This window comes from Scyliorhinus torazame, chromosome 13 (genome assembly GCF_047496885.1).
Source record: "Scyliorhinus torazame isolate Kashiwa2021f chromosome 13, sScyTor2.1, whole genome shotgun sequence".
In the NCBI taxonomy this organism is placed as follows: Eukaryota; Metazoa; Chordata; class Chondrichthyes; order Carcharhiniformes; family Scyliorhinidae; genus Scyliorhinus; species Scyliorhinus torazame.
In genome coordinates, this window is record NC_092719.1 from 155,847,010 (window position 1) to 155,865,027 (window position 18,018).

Genomic DNA, 18,018 nt, shown 5'->3' on the forward strand with positions numbered 1-18,018 from the left:
TATGACAGCCCAGCTACCTGATATATGCATGGAGACTAGACATGATTCATAAGATAGAAGAGCAGAATTAGACCATTTGACCCATTGCGTCTGCTCCACCATTTGATCATGACTGATCTAACATGGCCTTAATTCCACCGTCCTGCTGATTCTCCACAACCCTTAACTCATTACCAATTTAAAAAAAAAAAACTGTCCAACTCCCCTTCAAATTTGCTCACTATCCCAGCATCCACCGCACTCTGGGGTAGCGAATTCCACAGCTTCACAACGCTTTGGGATAAGTAGTTTTTCCTCAACTCTGTTTTAAATTTTCTACCTGTATCCCGAGACTACGATCTCTCGTTCTTGAATGCCCGACAAGAGAAAGCCTCTGTTCCTCCTCTACTTTATCCATACCTTTTATTATCTTGTAATAATAATAATCTTTATTGTCACAAGTAGGCTTGTGTACCTCAATTTGACCTCCCCTCATTCTTCTAAACCCTAGCGAGTATAAGCCTAAACTGTTAAATCTCTCTTTATACGACAAACCCCATATCTCTGGAATTAACCTAGTGAACCTCCTTTGAACTGCCTCCAATGCCAGCACATCTTTCCTCAAATAATGGGAACAAAACTGCACAATATTCCAGGTGTGGTTTCACCTATGCCTTATATAGTTACATCAACACTTCCTTATCTTTATACTCTATTCCTTTAGCTATAAATGCTGACATTCCATTCGCTTTCTTTTATTATCTGCTGCACCTGCATGCTAGTTTTCTGTGACTCATAGTGCTGATTTAATAATGTGTGCTAAGTCTGTTATGCAGTTGTTGAGCAGTCAATCAGTGCAAAGCCGAAGAATCTGCTGTACAACAGAATAGTGGCTATTAATGACTTGATTACAAAAAGGTGCAAATTTGTAGCTGGCCACTCATGTTTGCACAGCAATTTTCGGGTGCGGGATATTGTTTGGCAGGTATTTCCGACATTCCCAGAGGCACAACAGTCTACCTGTGCGGGGTCGGAGGAGGGCAACACGCCGGGATATATGGGTGGATCATGGGGGAAGAGCAAGTTTTGTTGGAGGAAGTGAAGGCCAGGTGTGAGGAGGAGTTGGGACCATTTTGGAGGAGGCGGTGTGGAGTGAGTTCACACGGTAGGGTGAATGCGACGAAGTTGAGTTTGATTCAGCTGAAGGTGGTGTTTAGTGCACACCTCCCTAAGGCCAGGATGAGTTGATTTTTTGAAGGGGTCGAGGATATGGATGAACAGTGCTCGAGATGGTCTGCTCACCGCATGCACTCTGGTCCTGTACTAAATTGGTGTTGTTTTTTTAAAAAAGCACCATATTGACTATCCTGAATGTGGACCTAGAGCCATGCCCGTTCGTAGCTGTATTTGGGGTGTCGGACCAGCTGAGGATGGGGGTGGGGCGGATGCGCTAACATTTGCCCTGTTGCTGGCCCGCTGGGGGATTTTGCTGAGTTGGAGGCAGGCGACACCACCTAGCGCCACACCATTGGCTGGGTGATTTGATGGAGTTTTTGTACCTTGTGAAAGTCAAGTTCACGGTAAAGGGATCCATAGATGGTGGCTGTTCATATTGCACTATATGGATCTGGTCATGTTAACTGTTACGGGGTTGGGGTAGTTCTGGTTGAGGGCTATTGTTCTTTGTTTTTGCTTTGATATTGTTGTTCTGTGGTTATTGTGATTTGTATCAATAAAAATATTTTTGAAGTGTTTACACACAGCAGCATACACGAGCACAGGCCTGCTCTTCACCATCTCGTCCAGTAATTTGGTGTAGAAGAAATTAAACTGAGGGAGATGGAAGAAGTTTGACTATCAAAGTAAAAGATATCTGCAGTGATGCAGCGCAGCTAGATGTTGCCAATGGCCGTTAGAAGATAATTCTCGCTTCTGATGGAGTTTAAGCATGCTTTTAAGGCAGATCAAGCCAATCTCTTGACTTGTGCTGCACGGCATTATCTTCCTCCTTCTGAAAAGATGTTTCGTAAGATGAAGGGAAGGTTTGTGCTGCTGTGTGTAAATCTGAGTGGCAGCATCAAAGTTGCGCCCTTTTAAAAGCCACTATTCTGTTTTGTGCATCAGATTCTGAGAGGGAATGGAATACCTTTTGTTTCAACCACAAAATGAAACCTCTGCATAAACAGGGGAATGGGAATAGATTGACATTTGTGCTGTCCACCCCTGTCAGGTGCATATATGACTGTGTAGCACATGCCAACATTTAGTGCTGCACAGCCTGAGTTGCAACTTGTAATTAGGCATCATCAAAATTATGAAGCAAGGTATTACATAATCTTGGTATTACACAATAATATATGGTGTTTCAGGTTGTTGTTATTTTATAAATATTTTTTATTCTCCTTTTTCACATTTTCTCTCAAATTTACACCCAACAATAATCAGTAACGAATGTAATGTAAATCCCCATATCAATAACAACGATCCCATCCTCCCACCAAACCCCAGACACTAGTCCGCTTGTTAACATAAACAAATGGCAAAAAGGAATCACCCATAGTCACTATTAACACATACAGTCTACCCCCCCCTCCCCCCCCCAATGTTTGATGCGATCCAATTCTCGAAAGTGCACAATGATTAACGCCCATGAATTGTAGAACCCCTCCATCCTTCCCCCTCAGTTCAAATTTGACTTTTTCAAGCATCAAGAATTCCAGCAGGTCCCACCAACCACCCCAGGGCACATGGTGGAGAGGTTGATCTCCACCCTAACAGGATCCACCTTCGGGCGATCAACGAGGCGAAGGCTACAACATCTGCCTCCGCGCCCGTTTCCAACCACGGCTGATCCGACACCCCGAATATGGCCTCCCAAGGGTCCAGGTCCAGTTTCACGTGCACCACTTTAGAGATTACCCGAACCACCTCCTTCCAGTAATCCTCCAGCTTTGGACAAGACCATAACATATGAACGTGATTTGTGGGGCCCCCTCCACAACTTTCACACACATCTTCTACCCCCTTAAAGAGCCGGCTCATCCTCGCTCTTGTAAGGTGCGCTCTATACACCACCTTCAGCTGTATCAGCCCCAACCTCGCACACGAGGTGGAAAAGTTCATCAGATTGTTATTATAAGATATGTAGACACCCCTCCAGAAATGATTGAGCTGCTGGTGTAAGTTGTCTATTTGAATGATATCTGTATAAGCTAGCTGTATCTAATCCCTGCATCTGTTGAAGCACATAAGGAAGATACTTTATATGCCTTACCAAAGGCATGCAACCAATGAGACAGCGAAATTCGATCTCCTTAGGCTATAGCACAAGTGCAGTCACCGAATACAGTCCAGAGAAAGGATTGCGATGAGCTTCCTATTGCCAGAACCATATTAGATAGCCAAGAGATGTTGTTTTGCAATGTATTTTGACGTATTTCATGGCTGAATTCAGAAACCCAAATGTTACAGTACAGAGGGAGGCCATTCAATCCATTGTGTCTGTGCAGTCTCTCCGAATTAGCAATTTACTTTGTGCTATTTTCCCACCTTTGCCCCATAATGCTGCACATCCTTCCTTTTTCGATGATTGTCTAATTCCATTTTGAATGTTTCAATTGAAGCTGCCCATACCACACTCTCGAGTAATGCATTTTAGATCTTCACACTTTCTGCATAATAAAGCATTCAATATGTCACTTCTGCTTTTACCAGTTTCTGTAAACCTGTGCCCTCTTCTTTCACAAGTGGGAACAGATTCTCCTTCCCTACTCTGCCCAGACCCCTGATAATTTGAATACCTCTATTAAATCTCCCCTCAACCTTTTTCTCCAAGGAAAGCAGCCTTAATGCTTCCAATGTTTATTCACAACTCCAGTTCCTCATCCCTAGAACCATTTTCGTAAATCTTTGCTGCATTATCTTGTTGCTAACTTTTGGTTGGCTCTTAATTCGTAATTTGCTCTGTTTGTTTAACCTTTGCTCTAGAGTCGCCAGGTATCTTTATAATACCGCCACGTGGTTCAAGTTCAAGTAATGGTCAATAACTCAACACACCAATTAGTAAGATTCAGATCAAAACACATTTATTATACACAAATCACTACTCGTGCATAAACTCTTCTTTCTAGGCTATTCCTATCACTAAAAGGCCTATACTTCGCTTCGGACTGGCCCACCAGGTCAGGGGAACAAATGGCACTTCGTTCAGGTCCTGAGTCTGCAGGATTCAAAAGCTGGTATGGACTATAAGACCATAAGACATAGGAGCGGAAGTAAGGCTATTCGGCCCATCGAGTCCACTCCACCATTCAATCATGGCTGATTTCAACTCCATTTACCCGCTCTCTCTCCATAGCCCTTAATTCCTCGAGAAATCAAGAATTTATCAACTTCTGTCTTAAAGACACTCAACGTCCCGGCCTCCACCGCCCTCTGTGGCAATGAATTCCACAGACCCACCACTCTCTGGCTGAAGAAATTTCTCCTCATCTCTGTTCTAAAGTGACTCCTTTTTATTCTAAGGCTGTGCCCCCGGGTCCTAGTCTCCCCTGCAAATGGAAACAACTTCCCTACATCCACCCGATCTAAGCCATTCATTATCTTGTAAGTTTCTATTAGATCTCCCCTCAACCTCCTAAACTCCAATGAATATAATCCCAGGATCCTCAGACGTTCATCGTATGTTAGGCCTACCATTCCTGGGATCATCCGTGTGAATCTCCGCTGGATCCGCTCCAGTGCCAGTATGTCCTTCCTGAGGTGTGGGGCCCAAAATTGCTCACAGTATTCTAAATGGGGCCTAACTAATGCTTTATAAAGCTTCAGAAGTACATCCCTGCTTTTATATTCCAAGCCTCTTGAGATGAATGACAACATTGCATTTGCTTTCTTAATTACGGACTCAACCTGTAAGTTTACCTTTAGAGAAACCTGGACTAGGACTCCGAAGTCCCTTTGCACTTCAGCATTATGACTTTTGTCACCGTTTAGAAAATAGTCCATGCCTCTATTCTTTTTTCCAAAGTGCAAGACCTCGCACTTGCCCACGTTGAATTTCATCAGCCATTTCTTGGACCACTCTCCTAAACTGTCTAAACCTTTCTGCAGCCTCCCCACCTCCTCCATACTACCTGCCCCTCCACCTATCTTTGTATCATCGGCAAACTTAGCCAGAATGCCCCCAGTCCCGTCATCTAGATCATTAATATATAAAGAGAACAGCTGTGGGCCCAACACTGAACCCTGCGGGACACCACTCGTCACCGGTTGCCATTCCGAAAAATAACCTTTTATCCCAACTCTCTGCCTTCTGCCTGACAGCCAATCGTCAATCCATGTTAGTACCTTGCCTCGAATACCATGGGCCCTTATTTTACTCAGCAGTCTCCCGTGAGGCACCTTATCAAAGGCCTTTTGGAAGTCAAGATAGATAACATCCATTGGCTCTCCTTGGTCTAACCTATTTGTTATCTCTTCAAAGAACTCTAACAGGTTTGTCAGGCACGACCTCCCCTTACTAAATCCATGCTGACTTATCCTAATCCGACCCTGCACTTCCAAGATTTTAGAAATCTCATCCTTAACAATGGATTCTAGAATCTTGCCAACAACCGAGGTTCGGCTAATTGGCCTATAATTTTCCATCTTTTTCCTTGTTCCCTTCTTGAACAGGGGGGGTTACAACAGTGATTTTCCAATCCTCTGGGACTTTCCCTGACTCCAGTGATTTTTGAAAGATCATAACTAATGCCTCCACTATTTCTTCAGCTATCTCCTTTAGAACTCTAGGATGTAGCCCATCTGGGCCCGGAGATTTATCAATTTTTAGACCTCTTAGTTTCTCTAGCACTTTCTCCTTTGTGATGGCTACCATATTCAACTCTGCCCCCTGACTCTCCGGAATTGTTGGGATATTACTCATGTTTTCTACTGTGAAGACTGACGCAAAGTACTTATTCAGTTCCTCAGCTATTTCCTTGTCTCCCATCACAAAATTACCAGCGTCATTTTGGAGCGGCCCAATGTCAACTTTTGCCTCCCGTTTGTTTTTAATGTATTTAAAGAAACTTTCGCTATCATTCCTAATGTTACTGGCTAGCCTACCTTCAAATTTGATCCTCTCTTTCCTTATTTCTCTCTGTTATCCTCTGTTTGTTTTTGTAGTCTTCCCAATCTTCTGACTTCCCACTACTCTTTGCCACATTATAGGCTTTCTCTTTTGCTTTGATGCATTCCCTAACTTCCTTTGTCAGCCATGGCTGCCTAATCCCCCCCCCCCCCTCTGATAACCTGTATTTGCTAGTCTTTGTCTGTGTTGGCTGAATTTCCCTTCAGCCTTTGCGGTTCTCCATTTGAAGTCGGGAAGTGGCCAACTCGGGTGGCTAGAATCTCCAATAACTTCACACCCTTCCTGAACTTGACAGAATAACCCGGCCCTGTCTCCCTGAATAAACCAGGATGTTCGACATACCATACAGCAGCAGGATTTCTAAGGACTGAAGGTCTAAGGAGACTGCCCTATCGACTGACAAGATTCTCTTCTCCGTTTCATCTATTCTCTTTAGGATATCTTGCAGCTCATCAATATGAGCGCCAATAACCTGTGCCAGGGAGCTGAGATTTTTATCCACAACTTCACTTACCAGTGACTGCCATTGTCTTGACACCCACGGCATCGTCAAAGCGTAGACCCGCTCACCAGTGAAACTGCCGCTGCGAACCCCCCCTCCCCAGCTGTCTCCGACCGCCTCGATCAAACAAGGAGTTTCTTGACTCTGCTCCCCATCTCCAAAATCTTGCCAAGATCTTCCAGGAACAGGAACACAGTACAGGGCATACACACCAAGATCAATAATTATGGATTGCGCATCAGGATTTTAAAAAAGGATTCCAAGATGGCTAGTGCCAGAGCTTGTGAAAAAGCAGCAGCTCCTGCGCTCACATCACATGACCTCCACCCCCTCCAAAACCTATGTCCATTTTCAAGGTCTACACTGTCCTATTCAAAGGTCATAAAGCTTTCAAGTTTTGCATCGTCGACCAACTTTAAAATTGGGCCCTGTACTGCAAGGTCTAGTTCATTTAATATATGTCCAAAAAGCAATGGTCCCAACGCTACCTCTTGAGGAACTTGATGACAGACCCTCCCTGCTAGCCCCCAAAAAATCCATTAACGATCACTGTTTCCTGTCACTCAGCCAATTTTATACTGTTGTAAATGTCCCTTTCGTGAACAAGCGTGTAAAGTTTGCAATTCTCCAGTCTTTTGGCACCACCCCCAGGTCTAAGGAAGACTGAAGAATTATGACCAGCGCCATTCAATTTTTACTGTGACTTCCCTCCGTAACGTTGGATGTACGTCTTCCAGCTCTGGTGCCTTATCCTAAGTATGGACAGCCTATCCATACCACCACCGTATCAATTTTGAACTCTTCTAGCATTTGAATTACTTCCTCTTTTATCATAGCCTAGGTAACATCTTCCATAGTAAAGACAGATGCAAAATATTAATTTTATACTTCAGCTTTGCCGTCTGCCTCGTGTATTGTAATTGGACCTATTCCTTCTTTCTACTACCAGTTTATAATTTATGTGTCTGTAGAGGACTTTTGGGTTCCCTTCCCTTTTATGTTGGCTGCCAGTCTCTTTTCATACATCCTCTTTGCTTCTCTTATGCTTTTTCACTTCCGGTCTGAACCTTCCGTATGGTTCCCAATTTCATTTTCTACTCAACACCTGTCATAACAAAACACCCCCCCCCCCCCCAAATTTCTAACTCTTTTGTCATGTTTTGTCCTACCATTCGTTCTTGAGGAAATATACCATGACTGTTCTCTATGTTTAGCTACCATTTTGACTCCCAATTTATTCGTTCCAGATCCATTCTTACTCCATTGAAGTTGCTGTTCCCAGTTAATTATTCCTGTAGTGGATTGTTCTTTATTCTTTTCCATAGTCTAAACCTTTATGATACAATGATCACTGACCACTACATATTCTACTGGCACTTAATTCACTCGGTCCACCTTATTCCCAAGAACCAGTTCAAGCCGTGACTCTTTTCCTGTTGGGCGAGCAACGTACTGCTGTTGAAAACTTTCCTGAGTGCACACCAGATACTCTTCTCCTCGCAGTCCTTTACGCTACTCCTATGCCAGTCTACATTTGGGGCAGCACGGTAGCATTGTGGATAGCACAATTGCTTCACAGCTCCAGGGTCCCAGGTTCGATTCCGGCTTGGGTCTCTGTCTGTGCGGAGTCTGCACATCCTCCCCGTGTGTGCGTGGGTTTCCTCTGGGTGCTCCGGTTTCCTCCCACAGTCTAAAGATGTGCAGGTTAGGTGGATTGGCCATGATAAATTGCCCTTCGTGTCCAAAATTGCCCTTAGTGTTGGGTGGGGTTACTGGGTTATGAGGATAGGGTGGATGGTGTTGACCTTGGGTAGGGTGCTCTTTCCAAGAGCCGGTTCAGACTTGATGGGCCGAATGGCCTCCTTCTGCACTGCAAATTCTATATCTATGTAAAGTCGCCCATTATAGTTGCCCTTCAAGTTTGCATCTCTTTAATTTCTCTAAGTAATGTAATTGCATCTTTTTTTTATTCCTTTAGCCAAATAGATTCTTTCCTTGACCCATCTGGGGACATTCTTTTCCTCCAGTACTGCAATGCTGTCCTTAATGCATACTGTCACACCGTCCCCATTTCTTCCTTTCCTATCTTTCCTGAATGGCTTGTTTTCAGGTATATTTAACACCCAGTCCTGCCCTTCTTTGAGTCGGGTCTCCTCTTATAGCCCCAACATTGTCTTTCTACAGAATTGTGCCTGTGACTTAGCTATCTTGTTCACCAAATTCCATGCATTCAAACATATGCACAGTAACCGTGATTTAGACTCTTACTTTTTCCCTTACTCCGATCCCCACCTCTTAACTTACTATTCCTTATTTCTATTGCTATCTACCTCTCAGTATTTTGTGGTATTCCTCTCTGATATTATCCGTTGGTTCTCACACCCCTGCTAAGTCAGTTTCAATCTGTTCCCAATAACACCAGCAAAACATCCCAAATGAACTCTGCTCTATATAGGTGCAAGCCGTCAAGCCTGTACAGGTCCCAACTCCCCCAGAGCCAATCCCAATGCCCGAAGAATCTAAAGCCCTCTGAAATGCACCATCTTTCCAGCCATACATTCATCTGCTTCATTCACCTCGTTCTATACTCCTATTGTACTGTATTCCAGAGATGACTACATTTGAGATCCTGCTAATGTCCTCCATTGCTCCCTGCTGAATCACCCCTCTTTTTCTGCCTATGCCAGTCGTACCAATGTGTACAGATGCAACTTCTGCCTGTACACCCTCACCCCTTTAGATGATCTGCCGTCATATCACCCTGAATTCATGCCTGCAGCTGCAGAAATTCCCGTAACTAGTCAATCACCGATCCCAATTGTTCTTGCAGTCTTTCTTGTACCCACCTGTAGTGCTTGGTTGTGGCTGCACTCCCCAGATTAATCATCACCCTCGCTGAGTTGGTTTGATATTTTGATGTGACCAAATTTAGTTCTTAAGAATGTCACATTCCTGTTGGAAAAGATTTCAGTGTTTTATAATTTCAAAACTGTACCAAATTTCTATATGCAGAATCCTTGTAAAATCAAGTATTCTCTCAACATTTTAATACACTGATCTCTCAATTTTTGCTACATGATTGGCCTCTACTCTAGAAACATTTGTAATTCACTGCTCTATGACGTGATGGTACATCCTAAAATGGTGGACAGTGGAAGCTTCTACAATGTGTGGCGACTTGAAAATTAAAATTGGACAATTTAATTTGACTTCTTTCAGCCAGTGGTTTTATGTGTCAATGTTGAGTGATCATTATGCATTTGTTGATTTGTAATGGCAAGTTTTTTAAATAAAAAAGGCTCTTTCGGATAATAGTTTTTATTAGCTTCTGAAGGGACTTGGCATTCAAATACTGATAATGGTTGATGATCAATGTAATTGTAAACATTCCCATGTGTGCAAGATATAGGGGGATGGTTTATCAACTTCAGAGAACCTGTTGGGATGAAGCACATAGCGATAGACTAGGCTAATTAAATAGTCTGGGTTAAGCAATGTGGCTGGGCAGATGCAAGTACTGAAGTAATGGGTTATCACTGTCACTGGAGAAAAATGTGACTGGTCCAAATAATGGGGGTGAGCCCAGCAAGAAACCAAAGGGGTACCACATGATCTGTTTATTGAGTGTAAAAAAACAACAACACCAAACCAAGAAGCAGATTTTACACAAACAGAAAAAGTATCTGCTGAATGAGTCAAACTGATAATAGATGAGCTGAACAGACAGCACCTAGAATGGTGTTAGATTGTAGATTCATTGTGCCAGCTGCTATTTACATACAAATTTCTCATTTGTCAAGGGTGTTTCAGCATTAAATGTTGACATAACTTGTGGCAGAAGGACTTGTGCATTATGTATAAATATACAATGCAGTCTTGTGTATGTTTGCAAGTATCAAATGGTTGCAGTCACATTATAAATAAATGGCAAAATTGTAGGACAAAAATCGGTGATAACATTCTTGTGACTCCAGAAACACTACTGGTGTTGTAAAATGGAACTAATGGGTCCACAGATGTAGAAAACAATACAAGGGTGTTGTGGGCCAGTAAACTTTTTAAAGTTGAAATTTAAGTGCTGTATGCAATCTTTCTAGTGAAGGAGCAAAATCAAATTGGTTTAATAATATATCCTGTCTTGTATCAGTGGGACAATTTTCTGAATATAAGACGGTATTTGATTCCAGCAGGGTTTTCTTCATCGTTTTGCCAAGAACCAGCCTCCTGTGGCAGACTGAGGCATTTTATAATGTTTGTGTTCTGGCCCCATCTATATTGTAACTGAATAATTACTTTTGACGGCTTTGCAGTTGGTAAGTGTGAAGGGCTTGCTAAATATTGTGGCTTTGTGGAAATTGGGGGCAGAGACCAGAGACTAAACCTGACATGAGTTGGAAGCAGTTTAGTGCAGAAGAAGCTGTGGTTCTGGGTCACTAACTTTGAGGTGTTTTACAAATGTGTCAAAATAATGGGGGAGGGGAACATCATTCGAATAATGGTTCTAACTGGAACAAGACTCTCCTAACTGGAACAAGACTCCCCTTTATTTAATGCATGTTTTTTCCAAGTAGAGTTTAGTTCAAATGGGAAAGTAACCATGGGATTATTGAATACAACCACTTTAAGCTAAACTAGCACACTTCATAGAATCATTCGAGCACAGGCGCCCATTAAGCCCATCATATCTATGCCAGCTCTCAAGAGCAGCTGAGCATGGACGGCATGCAAGCACAGTGGTTAGCACTGTTGCTTCACTGTGCCAGGGTGCCGGGTTCGATTCCCTGCTTGGGTCATTGTCGGTGTCCGGAGTCTGTATGTTCTCCCTGTTTGTGTGGATTTCCTCTGGGTGCTCTGGTTTCCTCCCACAAGTCCCGCAAGACGTGCTTGTTAGGTGAATTGGACATTCTGAATTCTCCCTCTGTATACCCGAACAGGTGCCATAGTGTGATGACTAGAGGATTTTCACAGTAATTTCATTGCAGTGTTAATGTAAGCTTAATTGTGACACTAATAAAGATTATTATTAGGTGGTCCCACTCTCCCTTTCGTTCTCCAGTGTCCTAATTTTTATCTTCAGATAATTAATTCCCTTTTGAAGGCCTCCAGTTTAATTTTATATCTCTTTCTCCCCCCCCCCCCCCCCCGCTCTCCCTCCCTCACACACTTTAAGTCAGTGCATTCCATTTGCTACATTTAAGTTTTCCTCGTGTTGCCATTGCTTCTTCTGACAATCATCAATTGGTGTCTTCTAGTTCTCAATCCTTCCTCCACAAATGGGGTGGAAATTTCAACACCTCTCTTAAATCTCCTTTGAACTTTCTCCTCTTCAAAGAAAACAAATCCAGTTTTTTTAAAAATCATAGAATTTACAGTGCAGAAGGAGGCCATTTGGTCTGCACCGGCTCTTGGAAACAGCACCCCACTTAAGCCCACGCCTCCACCCTATCCTTGAACCCAGTACCCCACCCAGCCTTTTGGACACTAAGGGGCAATTTAGCATGGCCAATCCACCTAACCTGCACATCTTTGGACTGTGGGAGGAAACCAGAGCACCTGGAGGAAATCCATGCAAACACGGGGAGAAAGTGCAAACTCCACACAGTCACCCAAGGCTAGAATTGAACCCGGGTCCCTGAAGCTGTGTGGTAACAGTGCTTGCCACCATGCCGCCCATAGCTTCTCCAGTCTATCCATGTGATTGAAGTGCCTTATCCCTGAAGCCATTCTGATGAATATTCTCTGCCCCCTTTCTCATGCCATTACATCCCTCCCAGAATACGGTGCCCAGAACTGGGCACACTGCTCCAGTTGAGGCCGAACCAGTGTTACATATATACAAACAAACAATTTGGAGCAGGAGTAGGTCATTTGGTCCTTGGTGTTTGCTCTGCCATTTGATAAGATCATGGCTACTCAACATTCTAACAACCCTCCTAAGAAGAGAAATTTCCCTCTCTGTCTTAAATGGGAGACCCTTTATTTTTAAACCCAGTTCTTTTTCCCATAAAGGGAAGCATCCCCACTGTGTCAATTTCCCTCAGAATCATTTTCTAACTTTTCCTGATGGATAAACCATACATCCCAGGAATTGGTCAAGTGAACGGTCTCCAAACTACTTCTAATACAATTATGCCCTTTCTTAAGTAGGGCAACCTAAACTGTACTCCAGATGTGACCTCACCAGAGTCCTGTACAGCTGTAGCAAAACTTCCCTACTTTTATATTCCATTCCATTTGGCTTCCTAATCACATGCTGTACCTGGACACTAACCTTTTGTGGTTCGTGTACCAGGACACCCAGATCTTTCTGTACGACAGGGTTCTACAAAACTCTCCAGTTTGATAATATGCTGCTGTTTTATTCTTCTGCTCAAGTGGATAAGTTCACATTTTCCTACGTTACACTCCATTTGCAAATCTTTGGCCCACTCGCTTATTTGTTACGGCCGGGTGAGTTTTCCCAAATTTGTTAAACCAGAAGAGATCCTTCAATTTGTTACTATCTCGGCACAAGCCCACAGTTTTGTTCCCGGAAGGGCGCCCCAGTTTGTGACCATCTGGCTGGGATACTCCCAAATGGTTATGCCTTGGGTGAGGAGGGATGAACTGGCTTCTTCTTTATTCAACCCCTTTTAATTGGCACAAGATTGATCTATAAAGGATTTTGTGGATCCTTTTTCCCAGCCCTAATATTTGTTCTAAAATGAGCCAATTTAACCAGGCAGAGTTTATTTACTACTAAGCGTAAGGAGATGATAAAATACATGCATATGCATTCATGCAGATTAGAAATGAGAATTTACTCCCAAAGTAAGTGGGAGGAGGGGGGTGGGGGTGGTGGCGAAGAGAGAGACAAAAGCAGCCCTTGTCTCATGAGGAGTAGATAATTGAGGGTTGTAATTTGTGATTCCAGTAGCAGGCGTATAGCAAGTTTCGAGATTGCAGTGTTCTGTAGTTTGGCTGAGAAGCTTCCCAAGTTTCCTTTCAGCTCTCTTTGCTGACTTGACTGACTTCAACAATGAGAGTCTAGAGATGCCTGCAAAAACCTTTTTGCAGGGCTGCTGCTGCTAGTAGGCACAGATTCCTGTGGCACTCCATGGGTTACAGCCTGCCAACCTGAAAATGGCCCGATTTTGTACTATGCTGCTATTTATAAAGCCCAGGATACTGTATGCTTTTTTAACCCACGCTGCCAACCTACCCTGCCACCTTCTGTGATTCGTGCATATTTCCTTCCAGGTCTCTCCTGAAACTGAAAATTGCTTATTGTCACAAGGAGGCTTCACTGAAATTACTGTGAAAAGTCCCTAGTCGCCACATTCCGGCGTCTGTTCGGGGAGGCTGGTACGGGAATTGAACTGTGCTGCTGGCCTGCTTGGTCTACCTTAAAAGCCAGCGATTTAGCCCATTGTGCTAAACCAGCACCCTATTTAGAATTGTACCCATTTATTTTGTTATCTCTTATTATTTTTTCACCAAAATGAATCGCTTCATACTTCTCCATGAAACCACATCTGTCACTTACTGTGTGAATTCCACCAGCCTGTCTGTCAAAATAGTCCTCGTGTAAAGTTGTACATACGTTCTTGCACATTGTGACTTTGCGTGAAGCAGCAAATTGCACTTTCCCATTAAAGCTAATGTAAAAGCTGTAGTTAGGTTCTCTAGAGCCTTCACCACCAGAGGGAAAAAAAACATTAAGACCGTATATCCTGTAAGTTGAAATACTTTACATTGCTAAATTCCTACATTGATAAGTTAAATGACTTTTTAAAAAGGAAATAAATTAAAAATATAAAAAAAACCGTTTACTTCCTTCTTGCAGTACCTTCTGCTTCCATTCTATTTCCCAACCCTTGTCACTGCAGACCTTTTTTCCGACCCTCTGACCTGCACCTTCTCCCGCTCACTAACTCACTCACCCTCCCATGATCCTTGCTCTTGCTGAACGTCTGCTCAATCTTCATTCCCATTCAAGATCCAGATCTGATCCAAAGCTCGGGTGGTGAAGTGCAGGACCTGATGGTGCAGGAGTGTCCTCTAAATGCTCCCTGCTTCTCTCTCCTGGACCCTCAACAGGCAAAGTTGCTGCTCCTACCAGTTGCTGCTTATTCCCAGAGCCCGTGTTCACAGCGAGGGTTCAGGAGAAGGAAGCAGTGAATGGGAGGTTTATCGAAAGTGAAAATCAGCAAAGGGGTGAGTTTGGGAGTGGGAGAGGCTGCAAGTTGGGGGTTGACGGCAAGAGGTGGGTCAGGGAGCGGAAGAGGCCATTGCAAAATGGCACTGGTCATAGTATGCTGCCCTTTACCAGACTCATGAAACAACTTTGAAGGCAATCTTGTGACAATAAACGAGAATATATGCACCATTAACTGACAGTTAAAATAAAACAATGTAAAACGGGGACTTACTGTATCCACTTCACAGTTCACAGCGCTTCAATTTTGCCATCCACGAATTTTGAAATTGTGTACTGTACAATGCCCTATAATTTTGAGATATACCAAGAGAAGCAAGGGTCTTAACATCAACCCCTGGAGGACCCCACCATAAACCTTCCTCCAGTCTGAAAAATAACTCTTCACTACTCCATTTCCTATCAATTAGCCTATTTTGGATCCATCCTGCTGCTGCCTCTTATTCCATCAGCTCTACATTTGTTCACAAACTTATGTGACACTTGAGAGCTTTTGGGAAATCCATGTACACCACATCAACCACTTTAGCTGCATTCACACACAGTTATCTCATTTAAAAAAAGTGCAGGCCAGTTAGTTAAACATAATTTGCCTTTGATAAAAGCAAAATACTGCAGATGCTGGAAATCTGAAACAACAGAAGTTCCTGGAAAAACTCAGCAGGTCTTGCAGCATGAGTGGAGAGGGAATTCTGTTTCTCTCCCCACAGATGCTTCCAGACCTGCTGAGTTTTTCCAGCATTTTCTGATATTGCCTTGAATAAATCCGTAATGGTTTTCCTTGATCTGAATTTAACCAAGTGCCAATTTTATCTCAAATTGTCATTTCTAAAGGCTTTCTCACCAGAGCTTAAACTTGCTGGACTTGCCCTTAAGTACAAGATCATAGAATTCTGCAATTCTATCAAGTCTGCACCAACCTTTGGATGAACATTCCCAATCGACCTCGCCCTATCCCGTAACCTCATAATCTTAACCTGCACATACCTGGACACCAAGGGGCAATTTGGCAAGGCCAATCCACCTAATCTGCACATCTTTGGACTATGGGAGGAAACCGGAGCACCCGGAGGAAAGCCACAGACACTGGGTGAACATGCAAACTCCACACAGACAGTGGCCAATTGACAAGAGTCAATTTATTATTGGTTGAGCACTTGCCCAAACTAGGAATTTCACTTGGAATGTGTATACACATTTAAATTATTTCAATTTTAGGTATTTTAAGGCAGCCTAGACATTTTTCATAGTTTATCGAAAAATATATCTGTTTGCTTCTGTGACCAATGAAGTAATTGTCAATGGTTTTCCAGAATATCCTTCAGATTTAAAAACTTGTTGTTTGCCTCAAATTATTCATTTTAAAATGATAAGCATGTTGATAATCTGGACTAATTTAAGAGTTCAGATTGATGGTGCTCTTTTTGAGATCCATCTGTAAAGCTTTCACAGCTATCTCAAACTAGAGGGTTAATGTGTCAGCATCCTTCCATCTACGAAAGAAGATGGATACGCAGCTAAACAAATCCATTAGGTCGGGGGTAGCTTTGTAAGGTGCAGTTTTACTGATGGCTGAAGAGACCTATCCATGAGGTGCAGGTTCTGTCACAGGTGTTGCATATGAAGTGGCTATCCAGTGTCGCTGAGAGTTGTTCTTGATGTTGGCGCTTGTTGCCAAGCTGCTGTAGCAGCTGATGGTCATGACACACCGTATGTCCTGCTCCAAAGACGTCAGCTTGATGTAATGCTATGCACGTTTTGTGAGTTGACCGAAGGTGATGTGTTGAGCCAGTGTTTATTTGGGGAAGCAGCTCTGTCAGGAAATCCAAACTATGTGATAGTGGAAGTCTACATGCAATGGTGGCCATTTTAGCTCAGTTTGAGGGATAACTGATTTGTGATGCAGAGCAAAGCTGACAGCGCAGGTTCAATTCCTGTACTGGCTGAGGTTATTCATGAAGGCCTCGCCTTCTCAACCTTGCTCATTGCCTGAGGTGTGGTGTTCCTCAGGTTAAATCACCCATCAGCTCAAAAGGGAAAGCATCCTATGGTTACTTGGGACTATGGTGACTTTACTTTGCATGCTATGCATGATGGGATCAAGGGGGTCCATGTTTCTACCTTCACCAAAGTTGACCCCCTGAAATTGGCAGATGGTGACGTATTCATGGACAGAAGTATGTGTCGCTGGGTTGAACACGACCGTGAGCTGTATGCCCTTGAGTCTGATATCTCAGACTGTGTTTGATGCTCTCCTGCAACTTCCTGTCATGATTCAGTTAGATAAAGAATCGTCATCACTTGAGCCTGAAAAGGCCATTCATTGCTTAGCAAGCTGACTTCCAGAAAGGATGGAATTCCAGTTAAGCTGCTCAAGCTTGGAAAGGCGCATCCACTCCGACATTTTCATGATCTCTTTTGGAAGATAGGGTCTGTTCCTCAGGCTATTCTTGAAGCAAACCAATCATTACAGTAGATAGTTGCTAGAAATTTTGTGATATCTGTGAAAGATTTTTCTGAAGTTCTGTTCAAAATGTGAGCTCCCAATGTGTCTTTTGTTTGAGCTATCTCCCTTTTTTAACCCCCCCCCCCCCCCCCCCCCCCCCGATCCAGAAAGAGGGAGAGGCAGTGCATTCCTGATAATTCTGCTCAGTTAGTTGGATCAGTGGAAGTAAGTTGATGCAACTCCCTCCCAGCTGACTTGGTTTAAAGTTTTGTGGCACATGGAACTTAAGTGAAAATAGAACCATACAGAATGAGGCCATTTGGCCTATTGCTACAAGTGTGTATATTAAAAGGATTTTTAGTTTGGAAATTATAATATTTTAATGTAATAGATGCAAAGTAGCTTTGTCTGGATAGCTTACCTGATTGGCCTGGATTTGCAGATCATGGAGGGTAGCCTTGTGTTCCTGGGAGGTATTCTTACCTTGGATTGTAGTGTCTTCTCTGAATATCTCTTGAGATGGGACATCTGTAGGCATTTGAAGTTGAGGTGTAAACCAGGGAGTTTAAATTATTCATGTAGTTTCCCCAGATCAAAGCAAGGTTTGGAGACACCTGGTAAATAAGGAAGGTTTTGAAGTACCCGTGTACTTTTCAGATCAAAGGATCAGTTTAATATTGAAGATAATTAATTTGCATTTCTATCTAAGAACATGCCATGTTTGTCACATTGCCATGGAAATGGGTTGTGGTAGTTGGGAAGTT

General features: G+C 43.1%; 1 protein-coding gene and 1 long non-coding RNA gene across 5 annotated transcripts in view; one reads left to right on the forward strand and one right to left on the reverse strand.

Moving 5' to 3' along the window:
• lrig1 (leucine-rich repeats and immunoglobulin-like domains 1) overlaps nucleotides 1–18,018 on the forward strand; it is a 186,710-nt gene that overhangs the window by 21,919 nt on the left and 146,773 nt on the right. The gene's annotated exons all lie outside the window — the stretch shown is intronic.
• LOC140388328 (uncharacterized) overlaps nucleotides 1–18,018 on the reverse strand; it is a 49,860-nt gene that overhangs the window by 6,586 nt on the left and 25,256 nt on the right. For 2 of the 4 annotated variants that reach the window (XR_011934142.1, XR_011934144.1), the window contains 2 exons: nucleotides 17,676–17,868; nucleotides 9,458–9,563 (listed from right to left, as the gene is read on the reverse strand). This is a non-coding gene — a long non-coding RNA (uncharacterized lncRNA). The remainder of the gene's footprint in view (nucleotides 1–9,457; nucleotides 9,564–17,675; nucleotides 17,869–18,018) is intronic. The other 2 variants (XR_011934145.1, XR_011934143.1) reach the window with 1 other exon arrangement.